Genomic DNA, 13,379 nt, shown 5'->3' with positions numbered 1-13,379 from the left:
CAAGTAACAAATTATTAAAAGCCAAAAATCAGTGAAATTAACGCATATTTGCTACGCGTATATACGATCGTAGTGCCGGCTACGACGCGTGCTACGAAATGCTGGCTGTTTGCTACGCACGTCTACGGTCGTAGCACCGGCTACGACGCGTGCTACGAAATGCTGGCTGTTTGCTACGCACGTCTACGGTCGTAGCGCCGGCTACGACGCGTGCTACGAAATGCTGGCTGTTTGCTACGCATGTCTACGGTCGTAGCGCCGGCTACGACGCGTGCTACGAAATGCTGGCTGTTTGCTACGCATGTCTACGGTCGTAGCGCCGGCTACGACGCGTGCTACGAAATGCTGGCTGTTTGCTACGCACGTCTACGGTCGTAGCGCCGGCTACGACGCGTGCTACGAAATGCTGGCTGTTTGCTACGCGTGTCTACGGTCGTAGCACCGGCTACGACGCGTGCTACGAAATGCTGGCTGTTTGCTACGCACGTCTACGGTCGTAGCGCCGGCTACGACGCGTGCTACGAAATGCTGGCTGTTTGCTACGCATGTCTACGGTCGTAGCGCCGGCTACGACGCGTGCTACGAAATGCTGGCTGTTTGCTACGCGTGTCTACGGTCGTAGCACCGGCTACGACGCGTGCTACGAAATGCTGGCTGTTTGCTACGCACGTCTACGGTCGTAGCGCCGGCTACGACGCGTGCTACGAAATGCTGGCTGTTTGCTACGCATGTCTATGATCGTAGCGCCGGCTACGACGCGTGCTACGAAATGCTGGCTGTTTGCTACGCACGTCTACGGTCGTAGCGCCGGCTACGACGCGTGCTACGAAATGCTGGCTGTTTGCTACGCATGTCTATGATCGTAGCGCCGGCTACGACGCGTGCTACGAAATGCTGGCTGTTTGCTACGCATGTCTATGATCGTAGCGCCGGCTACGACGCGTGCTACGAAATGCTGGCTGTTTGCTACGCATGTCTACGGTCGTAGCGCCGGCTACGACGCGTGCTACGAAATGCTGGCTGTTTGCTACGCATGTCTACGGTCGTAGCGCCGGCTACGACGCGTGCTACGAAACGCTCGCGCATGTCTACGACGATATTATAGTCGCTAGGTACTGTTTGTTGACAAGTTTGTTTGCTATGGATATCTATAGAAATGCTTAATTCTGGGAAAGGAAAACATAATTATAAAAACAAGATGAACTTTAACCCGGACCAGTACAAGTATTGGATTGGTTTGTAAGTTTAATTTAAACCTCTATTTTCGTCACAAAGCAGATTTTTATGAATTTCTCAAAACCAATTCCGGAATCTAAAGGAGATTAAAACGCTACAACCCCCAGGACCGTTTGTTTCGGTTGACATTAAAATTGAGTTATTAAAATTCCGAGAGCGTTTTTGTATTACGGACCCGTCAGTTTGTTAAGGCCGGGCTCTTTACGAAATCCTTCTTAATTACACATACTTTTTGACACCAAGTACAGTCGCCTATAACTTTACTGACATTATATTTACACGTGGGAGAGCCATGCTTCGGCACGAATGGGCCGGCTCGACCGGATAAATACCACGTTCTCACAGAAAACCGGCGTGAAACGGCGCTTGCGCTGTGTTTCACCGAGTGAGTGAGTTTACCGGAGGCCCAATGCCCTACCCTATTCCCTTTCCTACCCTTCCCTATTCCCTGCCCTTCCCTACCCTCCCCTATTACCCTATTCCCTCTTAAAAGGCCGGCAACGCACATGCAGCTCTTCTGATGCTGCGAGTGTCCATGGGCGACGGAAGTTGCTTTCCATCAGGTGACCCGTTTGCTCGTTTGTCCCCTTATTTCATAAAAAAAAAATTATATATTACCTCGCTGTATTTTTTTTTACATGCAGTTACTCCTCGATGTACTATCAGAGAAGTTGATTCCTGAAACTGAACCGATTTTGAATAAAAACGTATAAAACTAGCTGATTTCTGCAACTCTGTTACGCAGAAATTCGGATATTGCACGTGAACCGTACATTTTCCGGGATAAAAACTGAGAGGTGGATATGGATTTTGATTTTTTCAATTTTGGCCGCAGTTTTCATTACATCAGTCATTTCATAAATTAATTGAACATTTGAATTCTGACAAAAACTGGAAATACTATTGATAGAATACAATAGCATTTCCAAGAATCCGCGATCGAAGGATTATAATATTTAATCTACTTTAAGATCTCACATTATTTAAATAACAGCAGTTGTTATAGATATTCAATAAAGCAAAGAAATATACTTTATTATATTTTTTTCATAATGTTATTTGCTTCCTTTAAATACACATTTCGATTTTCCATAGAACTTGGCACTCATTTAGATCTCCATTCTTTTTACAGCGAAATCCTTAGACAAGCATAATGTTTGTATTGAACTTGGCTCTCCTTTTTTACCCGACTGTTATATTTATATTTTTGGTTTGGTTTTATATTTGGCACAGTCGCCCACGAAACAGTTTTGGATAGTATGGTTTTAATAATTGTTCACTTACATAACCTAGTTAGTTAATTGATTTAGTAATCGTATTCCGTATATTTTTTCCAGTAGCTATAAATTTAATAAAAAATGTACAAAATAAATAAGCATTTTATAATAATTTCACTATCAAATTTCAAAATTTTAAATAATGTACAGGATCGTATAAGATTGTATAGGATCTACAGCATGACTGGTGAGATATGTTCATTGTTCAATACTGAAGGAGAGGTACTCGCTACTCTCATTATAATTATATTGTAATAAAATTAGGTACTTAATTTTGACCAAATTTCCACTAAATAAACGAATCATGGACACTAAGTGTCTAAACACACTATGCAGAAGTTCCGCGGCGGAAGTTCGGCTTGATTCTGCCTGCAATGTATTTTAAATTACCGATGACCACCATGCCGAAATTCCGTTCGTTTGACATTGCTGACGTAATCATGCGGAATTTCCGCTGCGGAACTTTGGCATAGTGTGTTTAGATACTTAGTAAATTACTATGCGGCTGGCGCGGTGGCATGTGTTGGGTAAATAATTATTTAACTTTAAGCTACATTTATACAGTGATTATTTTTTTCATCTAATATAATAGCCAAATATCACGTCCTCGAGTATTGAACATGTCTCACCAGTCATGCATAAACATTTGTCATAGCTTCCCAGGAACTTGTGTAACAAAAAGTAAAGTCTCTGCTATTCGTATTAATTTTGCAGTAGACACTCTATTATACAGATGCATATTTCAGTACCGAGTGTAAACTGTTGTCGCTTGACAGGTTTATTATGGTTTATATCCGTTGTTAATTATAATTTATGTTTAAGTTGGGGTGGTTTTAACACAATTTTATTCATACTGTCATTCACTAATTTATCCTGTATAATGTTTGTTAGGATGGATAATAATATTCTATGTATCCAGTTGCACCTGCAGCTTTTCTAATGTTGCGAGTGTCCATGGGCGACTGCAGTTGTGACCCGTTTGCTCGTTTGCCCCCCTTATTTTATAAAAAAACGTTACCGATTGTTCCAGATCCGGATATCCTGAATGGATCAATCTGGAACAATCGATATTTGTTACCCTTCTACGCAAAAATATTTCATCTGTACACAAAAATAACAATGATTTTGTTGAATTTGTATCAGTACTAAATTCACGTACCATTTGTACGCTTAGGATCTGAACTAACAGAAGTTTATTCTGGAAAAATATTATTCCCGTCTTTAAAACATTTTCGTGGGCGAAGCCAAGTATAAATGGTTGTCTTGTTTTTTAAGTCTATATAACTTACGGGAACAAGACTGCGTAGGTTTCAATGTTATTTTTTATTAGCTTTGAATAATATTTTGATATTTGAAAATAGATCAAAGCCTAAAAGCTTTAGTACAAAAATGAATTCTTTCCTGCCTAATTATAATTATGAAGAACATAAATAATAATTTATTAATATGTTTAATACTATTATAAAAATAAATGTGCTATCACATAAAGAAATCCATAGGCAGATGACCTACGTTATTTTGTGGAGTTATGCTGGCTGAACTTGACATGACCCGACCAAGTGACGAAGCTCCGCCATCTGCCTATAAATCAATATATTATACAAAAATCGTATAACTTACCTAGCTTTGACGTCACTGATGATGTCACATATAGAATTCCCGACCGTCACGTTAGGGCTAAGTAGAAAGCAAATCCTATATTTATCTCCATAGTAAAAGCGTTTTCGTGTTCAGCTTGGGGATTATTAATTTTCTTTCCATCCTATATCTTTGAGGTCGAAACATTATATTGTGCTTTATTCATTTTAAGCGACTTTAGGGCCGCGCCACACCGGAATGGCAGCGGCGCGGCGAGCACTTTCAGTGTCATAATAATAATATGATTTTGAACTTTATCTTCATAATTGTAATACATAGTATCGCTTGAGAAATCGCAGCCGCCGGCGGCCACGAGCGGCCACAGGCGGACTTGCAGCTGACTTCTCAAGCGATACTATGTATTACAATAATGAAGATAAAGTTTAAAATCATATGACACTGAAAGTACTCGCCGCGCCGCTACCATTCCGGTGTGGCGCGGCTCCTATGGAATAACATTAGTCATTTTTACGTTGATTTGGAGTGGTACAGCTCAACTAGACTCTTTTGGTACGTGGCCAATTAAATGAAAAGGAAGCACTGCCATCTTGTTTAGCCACGCTAAATTGAGAGAAGAACAAGTCGCCATTTTGCCAGGTGTCACTTGAAATGTAGCTATTTTATATACACCTGTTACGTCACCCATTTTGCATGTAGCTGAAACGGTACTTTTAGTGCCAGTCAATCTGTTTTTGACTAAAGAATAAACCAAACAAATTGTACAATTTAATTGTATTTTTATAAGTGAGAAATATATTCTTTAATGTTTTCTTGAAAATCACGATAAAATCTTAGCTTTTCTTTTTTCATGTTTGTCCATAGTCATCGTGCACACTCAATCAATTAATTTCATTTGATAAATAACGGAAACGTCCTTTATAAAGATAAAAACTCTAATGTCAACGCTTTATCAGTGTAAGGTGACTCGGTCTAACGATCCTTGAATCTGGTTTATTACTTCCATTACGACTTTGTTAATGTATTCTATTACAAAATCTGTAAAATATAGTGTACTTATAGACAGATATTAATAACGTCCTTTTATTTTTAATTATCACATTAAATTATACACTTAATCTACGATTGAAGATCAAATTTTTATAGCGAGATAAATGTTATGATTATATTTTAAAAAAATCAATTGAAGCTACGTTTATTTATAGTGGCATAACGTGTTATTGGTCCTCTTGGCAATAATTATCTGATGATACACTTCAACATTATCTATGAATAATATGATTGAATAATTATAATATTCACATGCACAAAACAAAAACAAAACTATTGCACAGCTTTCTTCTGTTTATCCAAATATGTTTTTTATAAGTCTTATAAAAAAAATCTTTGGAGAAACAGAAGAAAGCTGTACAATAGTTTTGTCCTTGTTTTGTGCATGAAAATATTATAATTATTCAATCATATTATACTTAGTATAATATATATTTTCTATATTATAATAATTATTCTAGCCTCCATAGGTAGTAGCTGAAACTTATAAACTGAAATAGAATAAACTGCTGTAAAACAAACACTTTCACACACTTCCTCGTCAAATTCCATTAAAAGGGGTCTCAAACACTAAGTGATAAAACTATCGCACTGTCGTTTTGACAGCAACTTTGTATTCGTCTATAGTCTGCTCGGGCCTTAAACTGTTATCCTCGATACTCGAGAGTTCTCAAACTTCCATCGTTTGAACAATTCCCGTTTCGTCGCGACATTTCTCCAGTGAAAAGTTTTATCTGTAATTAACTAGACATTGTATTACGTGTACTTCAATTGATATTAAAATTATTTAGGTGTAAATAAAAAATTAAACGTCTTACTACAAAAGATTTAAACAGCCGTTGAGCAATTGATTAGAGGAAAATTCAGTACAAAATGGTCCCAAAACAACTGTTCAACAGATGTTTAATCTTTTGTTGTAAGACCATAAAAGTGAACCAAATGAGGGAGTCATTGTATTTATATTTTATTGTATACTTGTTGACAAAGTTTTGCCATACCACTTATGCCATAATAATCGCATGCAAATCACAATTAATGCATGAATTATTATACATATGAAATTTATTTTCAATCACTGTATCTATTAAAAAATCGCATCAAAATCCGTTGGGTAGTTTTAAAGGGAATATAATATTATTATAATAATAAAAAGCAGGAAGTGACTTATACTGTTTTGCACTACACTGAGCTTCGTTTACATTTATTTACTATAAAAGGTTTTTTGCTGAATGAATACGTCTGTAATGTAAAATACTCTAAAATTATAATAAAGTGAAAGGAGATTCTTTGATGCCGATTTTCTTTAACACAAATTTTCATCTGGCGTGTATGAAAATTTATGTCTTTGCTCATTATTATTAATTACATTAACATCTTTATTTGGGTTTAGTATCAGGCTCAAATTTTAATTAACTAATCCAAACAATGGAACAGCGAATGAAAGATGTATTAATTAGTTTAAGCTTTCAAGGTTGGTTTTAGTCTTTTATGAAATATAATCTAGAATTTTATTCAACAACATTATATTTTATTGTTACTATGAATATGAATAAATGAACAGAGGTATATATTTAACTGCGTATGACTGTATGTATACCAAAAAAAATAGTAATAGACCAGATAACCCGTGAACTTCTTGTCACTTCATTCTTTATATATACATAATCCTTCCCAAAGGGCCTAGACAAGTGGCAAGCGATTATCGTAAACGCCAACGCCACAAAATGTTTGGCATTTGACATTAGTATTCGCTAGCGAAGCGATGACTTATGTCAAATCGCATACATTTTGTTAGCGTTTACGATAATCGCTTGCCACTTCTCTACTCGGGCTGAACTTCTACTAATATTTCAAGACTAAAATTAGCCAAATCGGTTGAGTGAGATGTTCTCGAGTTTAATCGAGACTAACAAAATTAAAAATCATTCTTATTTATAAAGACAGATAATAATAAATTATATTTAGATAATGACACAAACATTTTAAGGTTATAAAATAGTTTTGTATCCTTAACATATAAATTATTCGAAAGCTTACGACATCGAATATAATTTATAATGCTCCCTTGCAGCTTGCCAAGAAAAGAGGACTTTTTCGGAAAACAGATAGACAAATCCATACTAATATTATAAATACGAAAAAGGGTATGCCCGTCTGTCTGTCTATCTGTCTGCCTGTCTATCATACCACTTCATGCCCAAACCGCTGAACCGATTACTCTGAAATTTGGTATGGAGATGCTTTGAGTCCCGGAAAAGGACATAGGATACTTTTTATCCCGGAAAAATTTATGGTTCCCGCACGATAAACGAATTTTGGCGCAACGAAGTTGCGAGCGTCCTCTAGTTTCTAAAATAGTGTGGTAACCAACTAGCCTCAGGATTTTGAGGTTGTGGGTTCGTTGATTTTATGGATTAGTACCATGATATTACCTACTCTGGCATTATTGCACGTTTTTACGCTAGAGGTAAGGTTTTATCAGTATAGACATGAGACAGTAAACAAAAAGTTTTGTTCGACGTTTAGAGTCCCTCACAAAACTGTGAATTCGAAATATCGCATTGCAAATATCATACTAAAAACTCATACTAAAAATGACATTGCGATGAGATACGATGTCAATTTGCAGTTTTGTATGGGAGCTCTTTGACAAAGTTTCTGTCAATATACCGATATGAGGTGGGCAAAATATCGGATTTGGTCGGATTACTTACTGCATGTGCTAAGTGCCCTCTTCTTCGACCTTTGCATAATTTACCCTATTAGCAAGTATGATACGGCTCAATTAAAAAGTCACGTGGAGGCAAAACTTGACTAGGAGGTCAGGGTCATTTTTTGCATCGTCAGGCGACAATATGAATAAAGGATAACCCTGCTTTGTGCACTTTAAATTCTTATTGTGTCACTTTTCTTTGACGTTACACCCTTTGTTTTAAACGTTCACCTTCGCTTTTTGTGTTACATTTTTTTATTCAAAGGCATAAAGCATGCAGAAACGGCCCCGTTTAAATAAATTAGGTATAGTCACAGTATAGCAATATTAGTAGGGATATGTCATATTGCTATACTCTGGTATAGTTGATACGCAATTTCAATGAGAGACGAATCAAAATAGAACAATGATATCCACATTTTTTTTTTTTAATTAGCCTATGCTGTCCCACTGCTGGGCAAAGGCCTCCCCCAGGGTCTTCCATTTTTCTCGCTCCTGCGCCACCGTTAGCCAGCCTGGCTGGTATGCCTCCAGCTCATCGCGCCATCTCTTTCTTGGCCGGCCACGGTTGCGTCGTCCGTCTTCGGGTATCCATTCAGTTGTTAGCTTTGCCCAGCGGTCGGGATGCATGCGACTAACGTGACCAGCCCAATCCCATTTTAGTTTTGCCGTCTTGGCTCCTACATCCTTGATACCTGTTTGAGAGCGCAGTGTGGTGTTTCTTATTTTGTCGACTAGTTTTACTCCCAACATACTGCGCTCCATCGCCCTTTGGCATACCCCGAGTTGGGACTTTTGCGAATCGGTCAATGACCAAGTTTGCGCACCGTAGGTTAGGACGGGCAGAATACACATGTCGACGAGTCTGCGTTTCAGGGAGATTGGTAAATCTCCCTTCATCAGCGTCTTCATGGACCAGTAGCTCTTCCAGGCGTTTTCGATTCGTCGATCGACTTCCTTCCCTTGTCTGTTATGAAAAGAAACTAACTGGCCCAAGTAGATGTACTCGTCGACATAGTGTATTTCGTGCTCGTCTACCTCGACCCTACGTCTCGTGCTGTTGGTCATTATTTGAGTTTTGGACCTGTTCATTGTGAGTCCCACCTCGAGGCTTGCCGTGGTTAGATCTTGTAGCATGGTTTGAAGGTCTGTGGCTGTAGGAGCAAAAAGGACAATGTCATCGGCAAAGCGAAGATTGGTTAGCTTTTTGTTATTGACCTCAATGCCCCTCTCTTTCCATTGGTCGTCCAGCTTTCGGAAAACTTCCTCAAGGACACAGCAAAATAATTTTGGGGAAATTGGGTCGCCTTGTTTAACTCCTTTCAAAATTTGGAACTTAGGACCGGTGGTGTTGAGTTTAATATCAGCTGTACTATTGCTATAAATTACTTGAAGAAGTTCGATGTATGTAGGATCTATTTCGTGGTTATGTAAAGAATTAAATATGGCCGAATGCTTTATACTATCGAAAGCTTTAGTAAAATCTACGAAAGCTAAATAAAGGGGTTTATTAAATTCTGTATATTTTTCTAGTAGTTGGTTAAGAGTATGTAGGTGGTCAGTTGTAGAAAAGTTATGTCGGAATCCGGCTTGCTCTGCTGGCTGATGTCTATCAAATTTGTGGTCGATGCGGTTTAATATGATTTTGATGAATACTTTGTTTAAATGGGAGATTAGGCTGACTGGCCGATAATTGCTAATGTTACTTTTGTCTCCTTTTTTGTGTAATAATACTATATTAGAATGGCACATTTTGTTTGGAACCTTACCGGATATGAGAATCGTGTTGAAAAAATTTGTTATAAATGGTAGTAAAACTGGTGAACCGATTTTAAGTGTTTCCGTGGTTATGCCATCTTCTCCAGGGCTTCGATTGTATGGCATTTCACGCAATGCTTTACTGACTTCTTGTTCTGTGATCTTTGGAATTGATTCTGCACAGACATATGTTAGATTTTTATTTTCTGGTAAGGTGTTATCGTTGTAAAGGGATTTGTAAAATTTTGTGGCAATGTTCATTATTCTTTCTCTGCTATTATATTTTTTACCGTCTTCATCCTTCAGACTGCTAATCCAAGACTTGCCTTTTGTGATACCTTGTTTCAAAATTCTTAACGATGAGTTCTTTTCTAATGCTACTTTCACGAGATGTGTGTTGAGCTCTCTTATGTCTTTTCTTATACTTCTTTTTACCTTTCTGTCTATTTGTCTATATTCTTTTGTGCCAATATTCTTTTCAGTTCTATTGTTTATTAAAGCTATGGTTCGGGTTGATAATTTATGTTTCTGTTTGGGCTGTTTTTTTATACATTTCATGCTGTTGAGAATACCAGTGGAAATAGCATTATACTGTGTTTCTGCATCTGATTCGTCTAGTTGTAGGGTACTAAAATAGTTAGAGAGTTCTATATTGAATTGATCTGAATTGTTGATAAGGGTTTCTTTAGGATAATTTGGTGTAATTTTTTTAAATATTTTGGCTCGATGAATTTTAAAATTGAATTTGATTTTAGTCCTTAGTGGTCTGTGGTCTGAGCTGTATTTAATTTTATTTACTACGTTGACATCTAAGATTATTTCTTTGTGCGAGGGAAGAATGAAGTCAATTTCGTTATGTGATTTTCCATCCGGTGAAGCCCAAGTCCAACGTCTTTGTGACTTTTTTGAGAAGAAACTGTTAGCTACATGTAGTTTTTGTCCAAAACAGAATTGCAGGAGACGACTTCCTCTCTCATTTCGAATTCCCAGACCATGTTTACCCAGGATAGTGTTGTCGTCCGTTTCTTGTCTGCAACCTATTTTGGCGTTAAAATCACCGAGAACAATATTAAAAGTTCCCTTATTTTCATCGCATGCTTTGTTTAGGAGGTCATAAAAGTCTTCGACCTCCTCATTTGAGTATGCAGATGTCGGCGCATAAACTTGAATAAGCGTAAGGGTTTTATTAGGTCTCAGGCTTAATTTTAGTATCGCAATCCGTTCAGTCCATATCAAATGAATTCTATTATATCCAATGAATTCTATTATATTGTTTTTTAACTTTTTTGCTACCAGAAATCCTACCCCGTGTTGTCCACTAGAATTGCCAAAGGAAAAGAAAATAGCGTCGTCTCTCTCTTCAGTGTGTTCGCCTTCACGCCTAACTTCAGCAAGTCCTACTATGTCCCATTTAATACTATTTAATGCATTTTCTAATTCTATTAGACGTTCATCTTTCAGGAGTGTGCGGACATTGTAAGTCAGTACGTTAAGCATATCGGAGTCCTTTATAATGTTAGCCTTGGTCGTTTGTGTGGATACCGCCGCCCGGGGATTCTTAGCACCCCTGATGCCGGGCACTCGGGGCCGTGATGTCGTTGTGTCTATCATATTGGGGGGGTTTGGACCGTAATCTGCCACGCTGGTCCGTTTGCGTGTTGGCAGATAGAATATTAATATATATAATAATAATATAATAAATAAATAATATAAAAAATATATACGTAAATAAATATAATATAAGAGGAGACGATCTGAGACATCAAAAGAGTCCCAGGTGCATTTCCCCTTTTGGGCTTCCGGAGACCTCACTCACTCGGCGAAACACAGCGCAAGCGCTGTTTCACGCCGGTTTTCTGTGAGACCGTGGTCTTTCACCGGGTGAGCCTGCCCATACGTGCCGAAGCTTGGCTCTACCACTTACTATATCCACATAGATGAACTTAAAAAAATAACTAGCTATTACTTATATTACTCGTATACGCAATAATAATATTTCGTATTATTTTATTAGTTAGTGTTAGTTTGTCAAAAAATATACAAAGTTGCGCCAAGACTGCAGCCAAGGTTTTGCTTTTTTCCGATTATCTGATTTACTGAGAGACCGATTGAAGTCGGCCTGATTGCAGGCTTACCGCACTCGTACACAGTGTTCACTTAAAAATCAAAACTCTACCAAATTAATATTAATAATATTGTATCATTTAAAGCGCTGCAAATTTATTTTTTATTATATTAGTAGTTACAGTAATAGTAGCAGTATTATTATTATTAGTGACACATTTGATTGTCCCATTGTGCGTCATTGGTTCGCATACATATGTGCATGTACCTAGTGCCGAAATTAGGCCACACAGATATTTCAATTAATCGAATTGTATGATCATGTCTACTAAAATAGTTTTTAAGTATTGTAACTAGCTAAAATCCGAGCTTTGCGAGGGATCGCGGCGTTTTCCCGCGTGATTCTTCAAATATATTTATGGCAGTTTTTTAAATAAATAGTAACCTTGACTGACCGATGATAACACGTCTGCATATAAATAAAAAATACTATGTTAAAGCACAAACCAATAGGCGTGATAGTTTTTCCGTAAAGTATACCACAAAAGTGCTCAGGTTGTGGGATACACTAGGGCTTGCTTCGCTCGCCCTGATTACTAACAAATCAAAATTTATTCTAAAATAAAAAATAAAATTTTTGGGAAAACTTACAGCTATTATTAATTTATAAAGTAACTTTATTAGATTGTTACTACAGGACATTTAAATATTTTCTTGAATAGGTAAAATGAAAATATAATATTAATATGTACCTGTACACATGTAATACAGGCTGAATGCTGATGGTTCTTACATTTCCATCAAAATATATAAATCAAGATAGCCTACCCATTTCAGAGTGTGCCTCTTCTCTTAATGTAACTTTAATACCACGTTTTAGTGCTGAAGTTGCTGCGTAAATTACTCAGTCGTATGAGCAATAAAAACATTACGAGTGATGTTAAAACACAGTCAGTAAAGACTGTAAAGCCGGGCCGTAATTACTATAGTTGTGTAGATGCTACAACTGTTTCGTCATGATAAAGCAACTAAGAGCAAGCAACTAAATTTCAAAGTATTAAAAGTGTGAGATATCATTATGGATTTACCATACCACTTTTTGATATTTAACTATGGTAAATACTATCTTGGAATTTCAACTATAAAATTACATAAAAATAGAAATAAAACCAGCTAAGTGCGAGGCCTCGCACACTAGTTCCGTAACATTAACTTAAAATTGGGTCCGTATTCGGTTTTAAGATGAATCCCAGGCTATTAAAAAATACTAGCTATTTGACCGAGCTTTGCTCGGTATTCGATGAAAATGCAATTTTTTAAAAATGATTTCTAGCTAGATCGATTTATCGCCTCCGAAAACCCCTATATACTGAGTTTTATGAAAATTGTTGGAGCCGATTCCGAGATTCCAATTATATAATATATATACAAGAATTGCTCGTTTAAAGATATAAGATATACTCAAAAATACTATAGGCTCGTCGTAAGTTATAAATTTAAATTTAAAATTACTTTGAATTATATAACAGTAACTTATGCAATATGAGTTTTACTGAAATCTCTCGCAGTGTAAACTTGAACAAACAAGTGTAATATTTGCTGATTAGCCGTATAAAGGTAGCGGTTACTCGCTCCACGCTGTCCAAACTGTCCTAATGAACGCTACGTAATTAGCTACATGTACA

Source organism: Aricia agestis, chromosome 6 (assembly GCF_905147365.1).
Source record: "Aricia agestis chromosome 6, ilAriAges1.1, whole genome shotgun sequence".
Taxonomy (NCBI): domain Eukaryota; kingdom Metazoa; phylum Arthropoda; class Insecta; order Lepidoptera; family Lycaenidae; genus Aricia; species Aricia agestis.
The sequence above is the reverse complement of the archived record's forward strand: the minus strand, read 5'-3'. Positions refer to the sequence as shown.